Source organism: Leptopilina heterotoma, unplaced genomic scaffold, assembly GCF_015476425.1.
Source record: "Leptopilina heterotoma isolate Lh14 unplaced genomic scaffold, ASM1547642v1 Lhet_60, whole genome shotgun sequence".
Taxonomy (NCBI): Eukaryota; Metazoa; Arthropoda; class Insecta; order Hymenoptera; family Figitidae; genus Leptopilina; species Leptopilina heterotoma.
The window spans coordinates 2,862,455-2,875,951 of record NW_025111138.1 but is presented as its reverse complement, the minus strand read 5'-3'; the positions used below and the strand labels follow the sequence as shown (position 1 = coordinate 2,875,951).

At 26.1% G+C, this 13,497-nt stretch overlaps 1 long non-coding RNA gene across 1 annotated transcript in view; it reads left to right on the top strand.

The window, feature by feature from the left end:
* LOC122509302 overlaps nt 1-13,497 on the top strand; it is a 40,601-nt gene that overhangs the window by 10,180 nt on the left and 16,924 nt on the right. The window contains exon 5 of the long non-coding RNA XR_006302342.1: nt 3,215-3,322. This is a non-coding gene — a long non-coding RNA (uncharacterized LOC122509302). The remainder of the gene's footprint in view (nt 1-3,214; nt 3,323-13,497) is intronic.

The following is a 13,497-nucleotide window of genomic DNA, read 5'->3' as shown; positions in this document are numbered from 1 at the left end:
CTTTAGACGAAACTTAAAAAAAGGCATTAAATAATTTGGTTTAATAATATTGTTAAATAAGATAGTAAATGAAATATATTTTTGAATTTTTTATTTAAATACTAATTTAAATTAGTGATTGATTTTTTGCTTTTGAATTGGTAAATTTTACTAATAAATATAGTAATTTCCATTATATTTATTAGTAAACTTTTTTAAATTTAAAGCCAATTATGTTACTATTAAAGTTGTAGAAATTACTAATAGTAATTTAATAGTAATTTCTATTAATTGCTTCCTCATAAAGGAAGCTTTGTATTAGCAAAAATTTGGACTGTCATTTTTTGACATATTTATAAATTTTTTTTTATTATGCCTAATACTTTAGTACTTTATATATGCACAGGAACTCTCCGTATAAATGTTCTAAATAAATAAAAAAAAATTTCGACGTATTTTGAACTCCAAAGTCCAAAAAACGGATTTTAAAAATTTGTCCTGATGTGTGTGTGTGTACGTGTACTAACATTACATTTGCCTCAATATCTCAGAACAAGAAAGAGCAAAAGGCCCAAATTTTTTCTTAAATTGTAGGTCTCCCCGGGGGACATAAAATGAGAGTATTTTCAGCCCGATTCATGAAGTTAAACTATTTTTTTTGCATTTTTCATTTTGTAAAAAAACGTTTTTTGGACATAATTTAAAAAAATGTTAGGACACTTATAAATGTTTTTCTTTAGTTTTGTAGAGTTTTTTCACACGCATCTTTTGAGCCCTAATTGAATATTTTTCGTTCATATTAACCGGAAATATTAAACTTTAAAAAATCAAAAATTTTAGAAAATAAGACTTTTTTGAAAATGTTGTTGAAAAATGTAGAAGTTTAGTTTTGTTTTGTATTTAGTTTTGTAGAGTTTTTTCAGACGCATCTTTTGAGCCCTAATTGAACATTTTTCGTCCATATTAGCCGGAGATATTAAACTTTTAAAAATCTAAAATTTTGAAAAATAAGACTTTTATAAAAATTTTTTTTAATTATGTAAAAGTAACTTCAAAAAATTATTACCAACTTGAAGAGCATTAAAAAACGCTTCGATTGACCTATTTTTTAACCTGATTCGGGCAGAAATTATGAAATTATTGGTATTTGAAAAATCAAAAATTCTGGAAAATATCATTTTTTCAACATTCTTGTTTATTAACTTATGTGTAATTATTAAACTATTATTACCATCTTATAGAATATATAAAAACACATTTTTTGGGCCAAGATTTAATGATTTTTAACCCTTTTATAAAAAGTAATTCTTATATTTCAATTATTATTATTTCTATGAGGAAGCAAAGTGTTCATGAAATGAACACCAAAATTATAAAAATGTACAACTTGGCAGCGGTTTTTTGTATTAAAATTTATTAATAATTATTATTTTACTATTTAAGTGGTTGCTAATAGTAATTTCTACTAATTTATCAGTAAAATTTATTAATTTAAAAGTTAATTATTTTACTTATAAATTAGTAGAAATTACTAGTCATTATAGTAAAATTTACTAATTCAATACCAGAAAGACAGTCACTAATTCAAATTATATATAGTAATTATTTTTACTTAATCAATTTTAGAGAGTAAATAAAAAAATACATTTCTATTTGTCAATAACTCTTCTAATTCTCTTCTCTAATTCTATTTTTTTAATTAACATATTCGTTTTATTAATTAATTTATTTTCTTTTATAAAGTAATTAACACTATTTTGTATATTTTATAATTTATTCTTATATAAAAATATTATTTAATCATATTTAAAAATATGGTTTATCATGGAGTGACATGAAAATTATGCTTCTTCGTATTCGACGTTGAAAAATAAATTAGATATATAGTCGATAAAAAAAGTTTTGCTCAAAGTTATATATAGTATTTTTTTCTGCAATATATTGAATATATATACGACAAAGAACACAAAGAAATGAAATGTAAAAATTCAAATTATCCATTTTACATCAAAGAGATGAAAATATTCACGATACATACACGCAAGTAAAACATAAAAATAAGTTTTTTAAGAAAAAAGAAACTCTTTCAACAGACATCAACGCGATAATTCATGCATCTCAATTATTATATCGATGTTCCCTTTGAGAATTGATCAATTTTAAATTTGATTCTCTTCTCCTTTTATTTAATTTCTTCCCCATTTTATATGTTATAACATACATATATATAAGAAGGGGAAGAAAATAATTAGATAAATCTGATGGAAGCGTCTATTAGAATAATCTAAAAGTGGTTAAGACACAATAAAATTGTAGTTTCGGCAAGAGAGTTGTGTTTTTTTTTTGCATGATTTTAAATTTGTATGATATTTTATCCCCGAGGCAGAGAATTATTGTGAGGCATTAAAACGCCGATATTTTGAAATCGAGCGGTTTTTTCGGTCGCAATTACCGCTCTACCATCGAACGCTCTTGTCCATCCATCCGTCCGTCCGTCCGATCGTCTCTTTTTGTGCCGCGCATGGCAGAAAGAGAGCCTCTATCAGTCAAATTACAACCTGACAAACTGACACGTAAATTGCCCCACGACTTTCCTATATACAACGAACCGGAATAGCTTCAACAAAGGACCTAACAGCATTAAGTGTATCAATCGTTTTACGTCCTTCGATAATTCAGAGAATCTTGTACATTATGTCCAACCGAGATCAGAAATTAACTTTCTTTGTGTGTACACAGTAAAAAATATTGTCTTAGGTTCTTTTTTTTTAGAGGGTTTGGATTTTGTTCTTTTTGGGCAAAATATAATATGGTAGTAGGCTTTATGGTAGAAAAAAAAATGGTCATTGGTCACACAATGGTTTTAGTTTTATGTAAATATATAAATTTTTTTTAAATCACTGTTTTCTTGATGTTAACAGATTTTGATACCAAATTCGATCAAATTGATATAACAAAAATAAAATTTTTTAAATTTTTATTATGAAATTATATTTAAAAATAGAAAATTTTGTAATTTGCATAACAATAATCAATTGAATATCACATTCCGCTCGCTAGCGCGCCTAACATATTTGCTAGTAATATAAACTTACAGTATACCAGTTGCAAATTATAGAAAAAAATTTTAAAAAACCGAATTTATAGTGTAAGAAGTAAAAAAGTGGCTTTTTCGCCCCCACTCTACTCTATAATTTTTAAATTTATTTTCTAATTTTTTGTTTAATTTTTTCAGGTCAAGAACAGTATATATTCCAGAGTTGCATAGTAGGCTCATAATCATCGTTTTTCCAGAATCGGAAGGAAGATCTGCATAATTTCACAGATGTCGAAAAGAAAAGGGGTAAGTTTTTCTCTTAATTAATATTCTACATTTATTTATCAATATTATTTGATTCAAATAAATTTCTATTGGTTGAAATAAAAATTTTATTGTCATACCCAAAAAAGAAATATATTTGTGCCAAATAAATTTTTTGGTTGAAACAAATAAAAATGTTAAAATACTGTGAGACAAGGACACGTTTATTTAACTCAAACACTGTAAAAACAAAGTCTTAAAGTACTTACAGCTTAAACGTGTTTTTTTCTTTCAATTCAACTCATTTTTGTGCTTATTAAAATAAAAATAAGACAAATTTTTATGTCTTAAAATCAGTTTTCTAATCAGAAAGTTATGGTCAAGATTTGAACTATTATAGATCAAATATTGACTAACTTTCTGATTATAGAAAACTAAAAATTTAAGTTGTTTTAGTTAAAATCAGGCTTAAAACAAGACTTATTATTTACAGTGAATATATTTAATTCAAATAAAACATTTTTATATGGGTGTAGAGTATAATATTCCTCAAAAAGGTAGAAAATTCTTGCTAAGTGATAATTGAAATTGTATTCAAAGAGAGAATCACTGAAAATGAGTGAAATTTTATTGATTCAGCATTTAGAAAGTGAATTTTTTAAATCACTGTTGTTAACACGTGAAGTGAAATCCTATACTAATACACTTTGACAGAGTGAAGAAGGTGATGATCAAACTGGCAATCCGCGAAACGATTAACAGTTTAATTTCCCAATGTAATTATCACGTGGCCAGATGAATGACGGACAGCTTCTCACGGAAGCTTGCCAAATTTCAACTTATGTATACATGTATGTATACACCCAACAAAAGAATGGAACACGAAAAAAACGCGATTAGTACGATTCTGGTATCCGTACCAAGAAGATCGTGATAGTTGCGGTTATTCGTTAATTTTCCGTTCTTTAAATGAAAATTTTATTTATATAACGTCATCTGAATCTATAATAAAAAAATTTATTTGATTCAAATAATCGATTACTTGTCTATTATGAAGTAAATATTTACTTGAATCAAACAATTCTATAATTAAATAATTAAATATGCAAATACCGCATTTAGTGCACTAAATGGTATTATTTGCTTCAAATACTGAAATTATTGGTTCAAATACAATTTATTTGGCTTGAATATAAAAATTATTTGATTCAAGTATAAATATTCATTTGATAATAGACAACTAATCGGTTATTTGAATCGAAATAGTATAACATTTTTTTCAGTGTTTTTATTCTAAAGAATCTGATCTTTTCAGATGTTTTCAGTATTTCTTATATAGAGAGGAATTTTATTCGAATCAAATAAAAATTTGAGTTAAATAAAAGTATATTTGTCTCAGAGCCTATTAAATTATTTATTTGTTTTAAATAAACATCTGTGCGATAGCGAATAAGGATATTATAATTCGAAAAGTCAGTAAAGTATATGTCCTTATGATATGAGCGGGTACATATAATTTTAAAAGTGTTTTCAAATACAATACCAACTACTGTTTTCATTTAAAAAAATGGAAAAATTTGAAAAAAATTGCCTAATTCCACAAACAAAACTTTTGTTATTTCACAGTCTTTTACGTAGTCCTCTAATCTATCCCAACCTTTTGCGTACAAAATTTACATTTCCTTTTTTCGTCATCCAGCCAATATTTCCTATAATTTTCTAAATTTCCGCATCTTATTTTCGCAATTAGGCTTAAACCTTCAAGAATGAATTTTATAATATTATTTAATTATTACAAAAGTTTTTACGTAATTATCTTGATAAATAACAAAATTCTCCACAGACATTCAATTATTTTTAGGAATTTTAATAAAATTCTTTGCAAAATTCAATTATTTTCATAAATAACAATATTCATCACAAGAATTCAATTATTTTTAAAAGTAATAAAATTCTACGAAGAAATTCAATTATTTTTTAAAAATTTTAACGAATATCTCGTCAATAATTCAGTTATTATCTTTACAAATAGCAAAATTTTTCGTCAAAAATTATAAGAGACTATATAGTCCGACTAAAAAATATTGATTTTTGTAGATTTTACATTAAATTTACGAAAGAATGTTTTTTTTTAACTTTTTAGAAACATACACCCAGAGAAATGGTATATTTGTCTCAGAACCAACTAGACTTTTTATTTGTTTAAAATAAATTTTATTTGGTTTAAATAAAATTTTATTTATCTCAAATATATGATTTATTTATGTCGAATAAAATTTTTATTTAAAAGAAATAAAAAGTCTAGTTGGTTCTGAGACAAATATACGTTTATTTAACTCAAATAAAATATATTTGGTTTAAATAATATTTTTCTCTGGGTGTAGGAAGTTTGAGGGCTTTGAAAAATGGTTTAATATTATTATTTAAAACATTCAAATATATGGATTTTTTCGTCTTTTTGTCTACTTTAATCCCAATGATATAGTCGGAAAAGAAAAATTGAATTCCCTTTTTTTAAAAGCCTTATCAAAAAGGCCTTTCGGAACGTCCTTCTATGGCAGGATGGGCGCTTGGACGTTCTATCATTAATGACACCGTCATCATAATCATCAGTTGTCAGCCTATCTTACAACTGTGTTAGTATAACTGCAATAATAAGCGACAATATAATTTAATTTTTTCTTATTTCATCCGATAATATTCACTTTTATCGCACAAGATTATTACTCTCGATATAAAGAGAATTTTTATCGCTCCAATAGATACAATTATTCACACAAGTAAGAAAATAAAGTGTTTTTCTCTGAATTCTCCATTTTTTTCCGTATGAAATACGTGGAAATGTAAATGCAGGCAAAAGTTGACGACAGCGACACTGTTGGCTATATATGTATAGATATGAAGTGTATAATATATTTGTATATATGTAGAGTAGAAATATGTTGTCGCGTGGGAGGAATATAACAGTGGTCGTTGTTATGATCCTGTCGGGGCGGAGTCGACAAGCACCAACCAGCATACTCCACTGTATATTTGTGCCACCACCAAGCATCGAACATATTATCACTAAACACTGGCTGTTGCCACCGCTGCCATGGTCGGGAACCAGGTTCACGTGTTAAAGAACGACACTACACATTGCTCTGTAGATCGCCGCCATCATGATTTACGAATATGCATTTTTCTCTCTTTCAAGTACAATTGCATTGTTGCAAAACAATGACAATGTTGATTTCATAAAATGCAAAAGTGTATTTATAAGTATGTAGTCTTGATAGATTTATTATTGTTATTAATATATATGCGTCCCTTTCGAATTAGTTGAAGATAAAAGCTCTTCATGTCTAGTTAGATTGTAACTGTCAACGGAATGTTCTATAAAAGTTGGATCCATTTGGAGATGAGGCAAAGAGGGAATAAAATTTAGAGATTTGAATTTATTTTGCTTCCGTGCATTAACTTCTTGATCAAATGTTTATTGCGACCTAACTCACGAGGGAGTTAATATGACTCATTAATTATTATGATTAAATCATTTCTGAAGTTGATTTTTAACTCTTTACTCCCACATAGCATCGAAACTTTTCTAAAAGTTGAAATTATCGACTGCAATGTTCGAAATCTTTAGTTATATGACTTATGAGACTACTCTTTGAAATTGAAGTAATTCTTTAAATTTCGAATGTTTTTCAAGATTTGACGCGAAAGTTGACTGAACATTATTGCATGAAAGTTTAAAATTTTTTCAACTCTCATGCAATGTTTAGTCAACTTTTACGTCAAACATTGAATAACATGAAATTTTTGGGTACAAAATTTTAAGTTGTGGAACGTATTGTGTGAGATATATATAGTCTTTGATAGTTTTCGGATTATTCTTCTCTACATTAACATTGTAAAAACAAAGTCTTAAAGTATATATTTACAGCTCAAACGCGTGTTATTTCTTAAATTTAAATCATTTTTGGGCTTAAAATAAAAAAAAGATAATTTTAGGTCTTAAAATGAGTCTCGTGTAATTTGAAGTTACTCTCAAGGCTAAAATTTAGTCAAAATTGCTTTTAATTTAACGATTTTAGTCAACAATTTACTGAAAGATTTATTTTTCACAGTGCCAGTAAAAAATTACTGAGAAATAGAAAGAGTATGGTATTATAGGTTTTTTCAGCGTCTATATACTCTCTAAATTTGAATCAGTTAAAAATAACTGATTTAGAAGCAAAAAGTCAGTCACTAATTCAAATAGTAATATTTCTACTGACATTTAGTTAAGAATAACTGACTGGCAGTTAAAAGTAACTGATTTTTCAGCAAAGTTTTGTAACTGATGCATTTAGTCAAGTTTAACAAATTTTTCAGTTACCCACACAGGACCAAAACTTTCCTGAAAATTTATTAAAGATTTACTTGCAAACTTCGAAAAATTTACTTGCAAAGTTTAGTGGAAATTGTGTAAAGATTCAAATGTCCCACTTATAAATAAATGTTTATAGTCAAATTTTCCTAAAAATTTAACTTAAAACTTTCCTGAACATTTAAATTAAATTTTCGACTTCTCTCTTATAAGCGAAAATGTAACTTAAAACTTTCCTGAAAATTTAAATTAAATTTTCGCCTATATACAGTAGGCGAAATTTTCTTTTAAATTTTCAGGAAAGTTTCACGCTAAACATTTATTGAAGTGGGACATTTAAATCTTTACAAAATTTTCACTAAACTTTTCAAGTAAATACTTCGAAGTTTGCAAGTAAATCTTTAATAAATTTTTAGGAAAATTTCGGTGCTGTGTGGGTATTTATTTATTGAAAATGAATTATTTTTAACTGATTCAGAAGTAAAAAGGCAGTCACTGCGATTGTAAATTAAAACTATGATTTTTAACTGATTCGAATTTTTAGAGAGTGTGAAATATATTCTGTACTATATTAATCTCAAGTATTAGGCATATAGTATTTGCTTCAACTGAAATTTATTGGTTCAGATACAATTCAGTTGATTTAAATAAAACTTATTTGACTCAAGTAAATATTTATTTGATAATTTAGTTAAGTAATTGGTTATTTGAATCAAAAAAATTTTTTTAAGGGTATTTTAATTAGTAACGTTTACTTGTTAGCCTGAAGTTCTGTGCACTAATTGAGCACTTATATAAGCGGTATAGCACTAATTGAATTCGTTATTTGAAATAGTTTTTCCTTCTATTAAAATATTTATAAATAAATTTTTTTCGATTTTTGGAAGATGATGGAAAAATTAAAAAAGATAATTGTTTTTCTTTTTTAATTTTCCCATCATCTTCACAGGAAAAAAGAAGTGTTATTATAATACTAAAAGTAGTGTTAAAACTACACGCAACATTTTTAACCGACAGTGTGTAATTTTAACACTTCATTGGTGTTAAAATAACATTGGAATGTGTAAAATTAACACTACAGGGTGTTGAATTAATATACATTTTAAATGGGGTTAAAATAACACCAAAATTGTGTTAAAACAATATCACCTGAAAACTACACGCAACAAATTTAACACATATTTTTTTCTGTGTTCCAAAAATAGAAAAAAATTTCTTTATAAATTCGTTACTAAAAATTTTTTAGTAGTTGCGACCAAAAGTATTTTTGTTAATTGATTTTGGTGTTATATATTGTAGAGTTAATTAATTCACAAATGAAGTCATATTTTTTGAAGTAGTTTTAATTTTATTTTATGAAAACTTTAGGTGTCAGGTACTTCCTGACAGGGGACTTCCTCCTATATTAATAAGAAAAAAAAGTCGCATGAAATAAGAATAAAGCATTTATTAATAGAAATTTAGCTACACGCATAGAAAGGGTTTGCTGTGGCAGCGAACATTTTGCTGCCACAGCAATAAACCTTGTTCGTTGAAATAGGGACAGCGAAAAAGTTCGCTGTGAAATCAAACAAGTTCGCTATGACAGCAAACTCGCATAAATTTTTACTAATGTTTGCTGTCACAGCTAACATGTTCGCTGCCACTGCAAACTTCTTAGCTGTGGTAGCTAATTTTCAGAGATTTTACAGCAAACATATGTTTACTGCTGCAGCTAATTTCTTTTTTTCCGTGTATGTAGAGTTTCATACACGCAACGCTAACTTATTTTTCTATATTTATATCGAAGTACACTATATATTTGATAAGTTAATGACGTAATTCTCATCGAACTATATAATTAGAGTTCGATGAAAATTTTTCAATTTTTCGCAATTGCTTTTTTTTAACACTGATTTGAAAAATAAGCATAAATGATTAATTTTTAGATGAAAATATTAGGATATTAATTTCAGCTATAAAATTATTTCATATTTTTTATAACATGTAGTAGGTAAAAACTTCTTTAAGAATAAAATATAAGATGAAGTTTATATATACACAGATGAAAATGCTTATACATAGTTATATATATACGTATATTCATATACCTGTTATGATAAACAGGTCGATGGGGAGTTGTTTATCATAATTGCTTATTAATAATAAGGTTGTGTTTCTTCTTCTCCTTAAATAATGCATATGTATAATGGATAAAAAGAAATAAATTCAGTTAAGGATGCAGTTGATATGCATATCCGCAACTCTATATAAATATATGCCTTTATATTATTATATGAAAAGAAGAATTACGCCCAGAATTTATCAATTTTATTATAGATTTTCTTTGTTTATATACATTGAGTGCCTTTTTAGAATTTTAAAATTAAAATTTGAACATTAAAAAATAAATCTGTTATTGGAAGGAAATATTTCATTTGAAAATGAAATATCTCTTATGGAGGAGTTTACACCGTAAGCCTTAAATATAAGCCTCCGCGCGCATAAACGGATATACCTCCAGGAGCATATATTTGCGCCTGCGCGAACACGTGGTCAAGGCAAACTCTTTCACAACACAGCTGCAGGCAAACACTTTGCGCAGACGCAAGTATATGCTCATGGAGGCATATCCGTTTATGCTCGCGAAGGCTTATATTTAAGGCTTACGGTGTAAACTCCTTCTATATAGAAAAAGAAAATTATAAATGCGGACAGAAAATAAGGAGTATTATCCTTATTTAAGTCAGACATCATTACCCAAGCATTTCAAAATTTCTTGTCTAATTAGTTTAATTGTTTATCTTTTCAAAATTAGAAATTAGTTATAGAAGTAATAGTTTTTTTTTCTCTAAAAATGATATTTATAATAATTTTAAATGAAAAATAATACATTTTTTTAGGGTACTTTATATATAAGAGTAATTCGTGTGTACAATTATAGAAAGGTGATCATTAAGTCCCAGACATCCTTTCTTTTCTGTTTTTTGGAAAAGAGATAAATAAAAGTTTTCGGCTGACTTGAAACTTATGTAATGATTATTATGTATAATATTTATGTCTTATAATTGGAATATGTAATTATATGCGTTGCAATTAGAAGATAGAATATTACAATATAGGTGAAATTATAATGCGGTATGGATAAGTTTTTTTTTTGAACATCTTGAGAGTGGATGAAATGTACATTGACCGAGACCATGATGACTTTGAAGGTGGAGCATTAGAAAATGGCATTATTATTGAAGTAATGAAGCGTTGGTGGAAGAATGGCAGGGCATTGGAAATGAAAAAATTTTGATTGTTTTGCACCGTTTATTCCGACTTCCGGCTGCAGGCCGTCGGTTGGCTGAGAGCTTTCGCATCCAACCAACTGAACTGCAATTAAAGTAATTGGCCTCATTGTGCTGTCCAAAGCGAAAGCTAGCGAATGCAGGGCACTGTCAGCCACGGCCGAAACAGAAATGTGCACCTATCCTCCTGGATCTGACCATAGTCGCAGTGTTTCTCATTCTCTTTCCCTACTTTTGTTCAATTATTTTATTCAAACTTGACCCTTATATTCTGAAGGAAAAGGAAATCTCGTCAAATTGTGTCGTGTGAAGTTGCAAAAATTCATTTTCTTTCAAAAATTGGTTCTTTTGTCAATATTTCGTATATATATACTTTATCTCTTATTGATATTTGGTTTCCGCTTTTGTCACATTTTCGAGTTACTATATTTTCTTTCTTCGCGAGATAAAAATTTGGAACTAGTGCGAGAGTTATGCACTGAAAAAAAAATTTATTTGATTCAAATAACCGATTACTTGACTATCATTAATTAAATATTTAATTGAATCAAATAATATTTATTATGGAGTCAATTAAATGGTTATTTTAATGAATAATTTAAAAATTTTAAATTATTTAATTTTTAATGTTAACTGTTAACTTAAAAGTATCAAATTGCAACGAATTGATACCAAAAATGTGGATCAAATAAAAAATTGATCCAAATTTTTAACACCAATTTGATCCATATTTTAGTATCAATTTGATATTTTCAAGAAAACTGTGTATACAATTATTTTCATAAATAATAAAATTTTCATAAGAATTCAATTATTTAAAACGCAATTTTCATTAAATTTTTCTGAAAAAATTAATTATTTCAAACGCTTTTTATAAAATTCTTCGTAAAAACTCAATTATTTTTATGAATAATAAAATTCTTCTCAGGATAATTGAATCATGAATTTTGAAAATAGGGCTCAACTCAATTATTTTAAACCATTTAAAATGATTTCCTCTGGAAATTCTTAAAAATTTTATTAAAATTCTTCAAAAGAATTCAATTATTTAAAAAAATTTTGATATAATTTGTTTATTAGAATTTAATCATTTTTTTAATAGGTACATTTTTAATTAAATTTCTTTAATTATTTTCAAAAATTTTAATGAAATTTCTTTGTAACAATTAAATTATTTTCAAAAAATTTTAATGCAATTTGTGTCAAGAATTTAAATATTTTCATAAATTCTAAAATTCTTTAGTAAAATTCTATTATTTTCAATATAATTTGAATACCAGTTTTTAATCAAATTTAATTATTTTTAAAAAGTTTAATAAAGTTTTTTGAGAGAATTCACTTATTTTTAAAAATTGTGTGATAAACTTTTTAGAAGAATTCCATTATTTTCAGTACAATTTGAATTAAATTCCTCGTGCGAACTTAAATTTTCTTCGAAATAATTGAATTTGTATTTTTATAAATTTTATTTTTTTCATTTTTATTTATTATTTTTATAAATAATAAAATTTTCACAGGAATTCATTTATTTAATAATTTAAATTAAATTATTTTTAATTCAATTTTAAATAAATTCTTCGAAAAATGCAATTATTTTTGAATATTGTATTAAAATTTTTCGTAAGAATTCAATTATTTTAAATAATTGTTGATAAAGTTTTTTATTGGAATTAAATTTAAATCTTTAAAGAAATTTAAATCTTTAAAGAATTTAAATCTTTTAAGAAAGATTCAATTATTCAATAAATTATATTTAATTTTGTATTTAAATAATTGAATTCTCGTAGAACTTTCTTTTAAAAATTGATTTAAAAAAATTGAATTTCAGTTCAAATTTTAAGTAATAATTGAATATTAGAAGCGTTGTAGTGATAGTTTTTAGAAATAATTCAAAATGTTTGGGTAAAATTACCAAAAATCTTGTGCATTTTTACCTAACACTTATTATTAGGGATTTTTTCTAGAAGATTTAGATAAAACTACTAAAAATTTTATGTGTTTTCACTTCAAATTCTTGGTGTAAATTACTTCCAAAACATTTTTGGTAAAATTACCCCAAAAATTTTTTACATTGTATAGTTGAATTTCAAAAAGGCTTTACATTGAAAATCATTTAAAATATTTTAATTCGGTCAGTCGCAGTTTGTTCAGAAATTTAAAGCAGTTTAAAAGAATGATTTTGTTTTATTGTATAAGTAAACGATTTTATTGCTAATTTTATTGCAAAATTAAGAAATAAAATTTCATTTATTCAAATTTAGATAGTTCATTTGTATGAAATTATTGTATTATTATTTCTTATGTACTTGAAAAAAGAAGTCGAATGTGAAGGTTATCCTCATAAGGACTGTAATCATCCTGGAAAAGGTATGTCTGGGAAAAAAAGAAATGTAAAAAACAGAGGAGTAGAGGTGCAAGAATTTAGGTCCTGGCAGGTGATGTCACCGTTATGTCGTTCGTCTCTTCTTCAAATGACTTCGGCATTCTTGATCCAGAAAATGTAATTTGGTATTTCCTGATAAAAAAAGGCAGATTAACGATATACAATTTTTTTTTGCATTATGCTAATAAAAAAAAGTTTATATTATTAA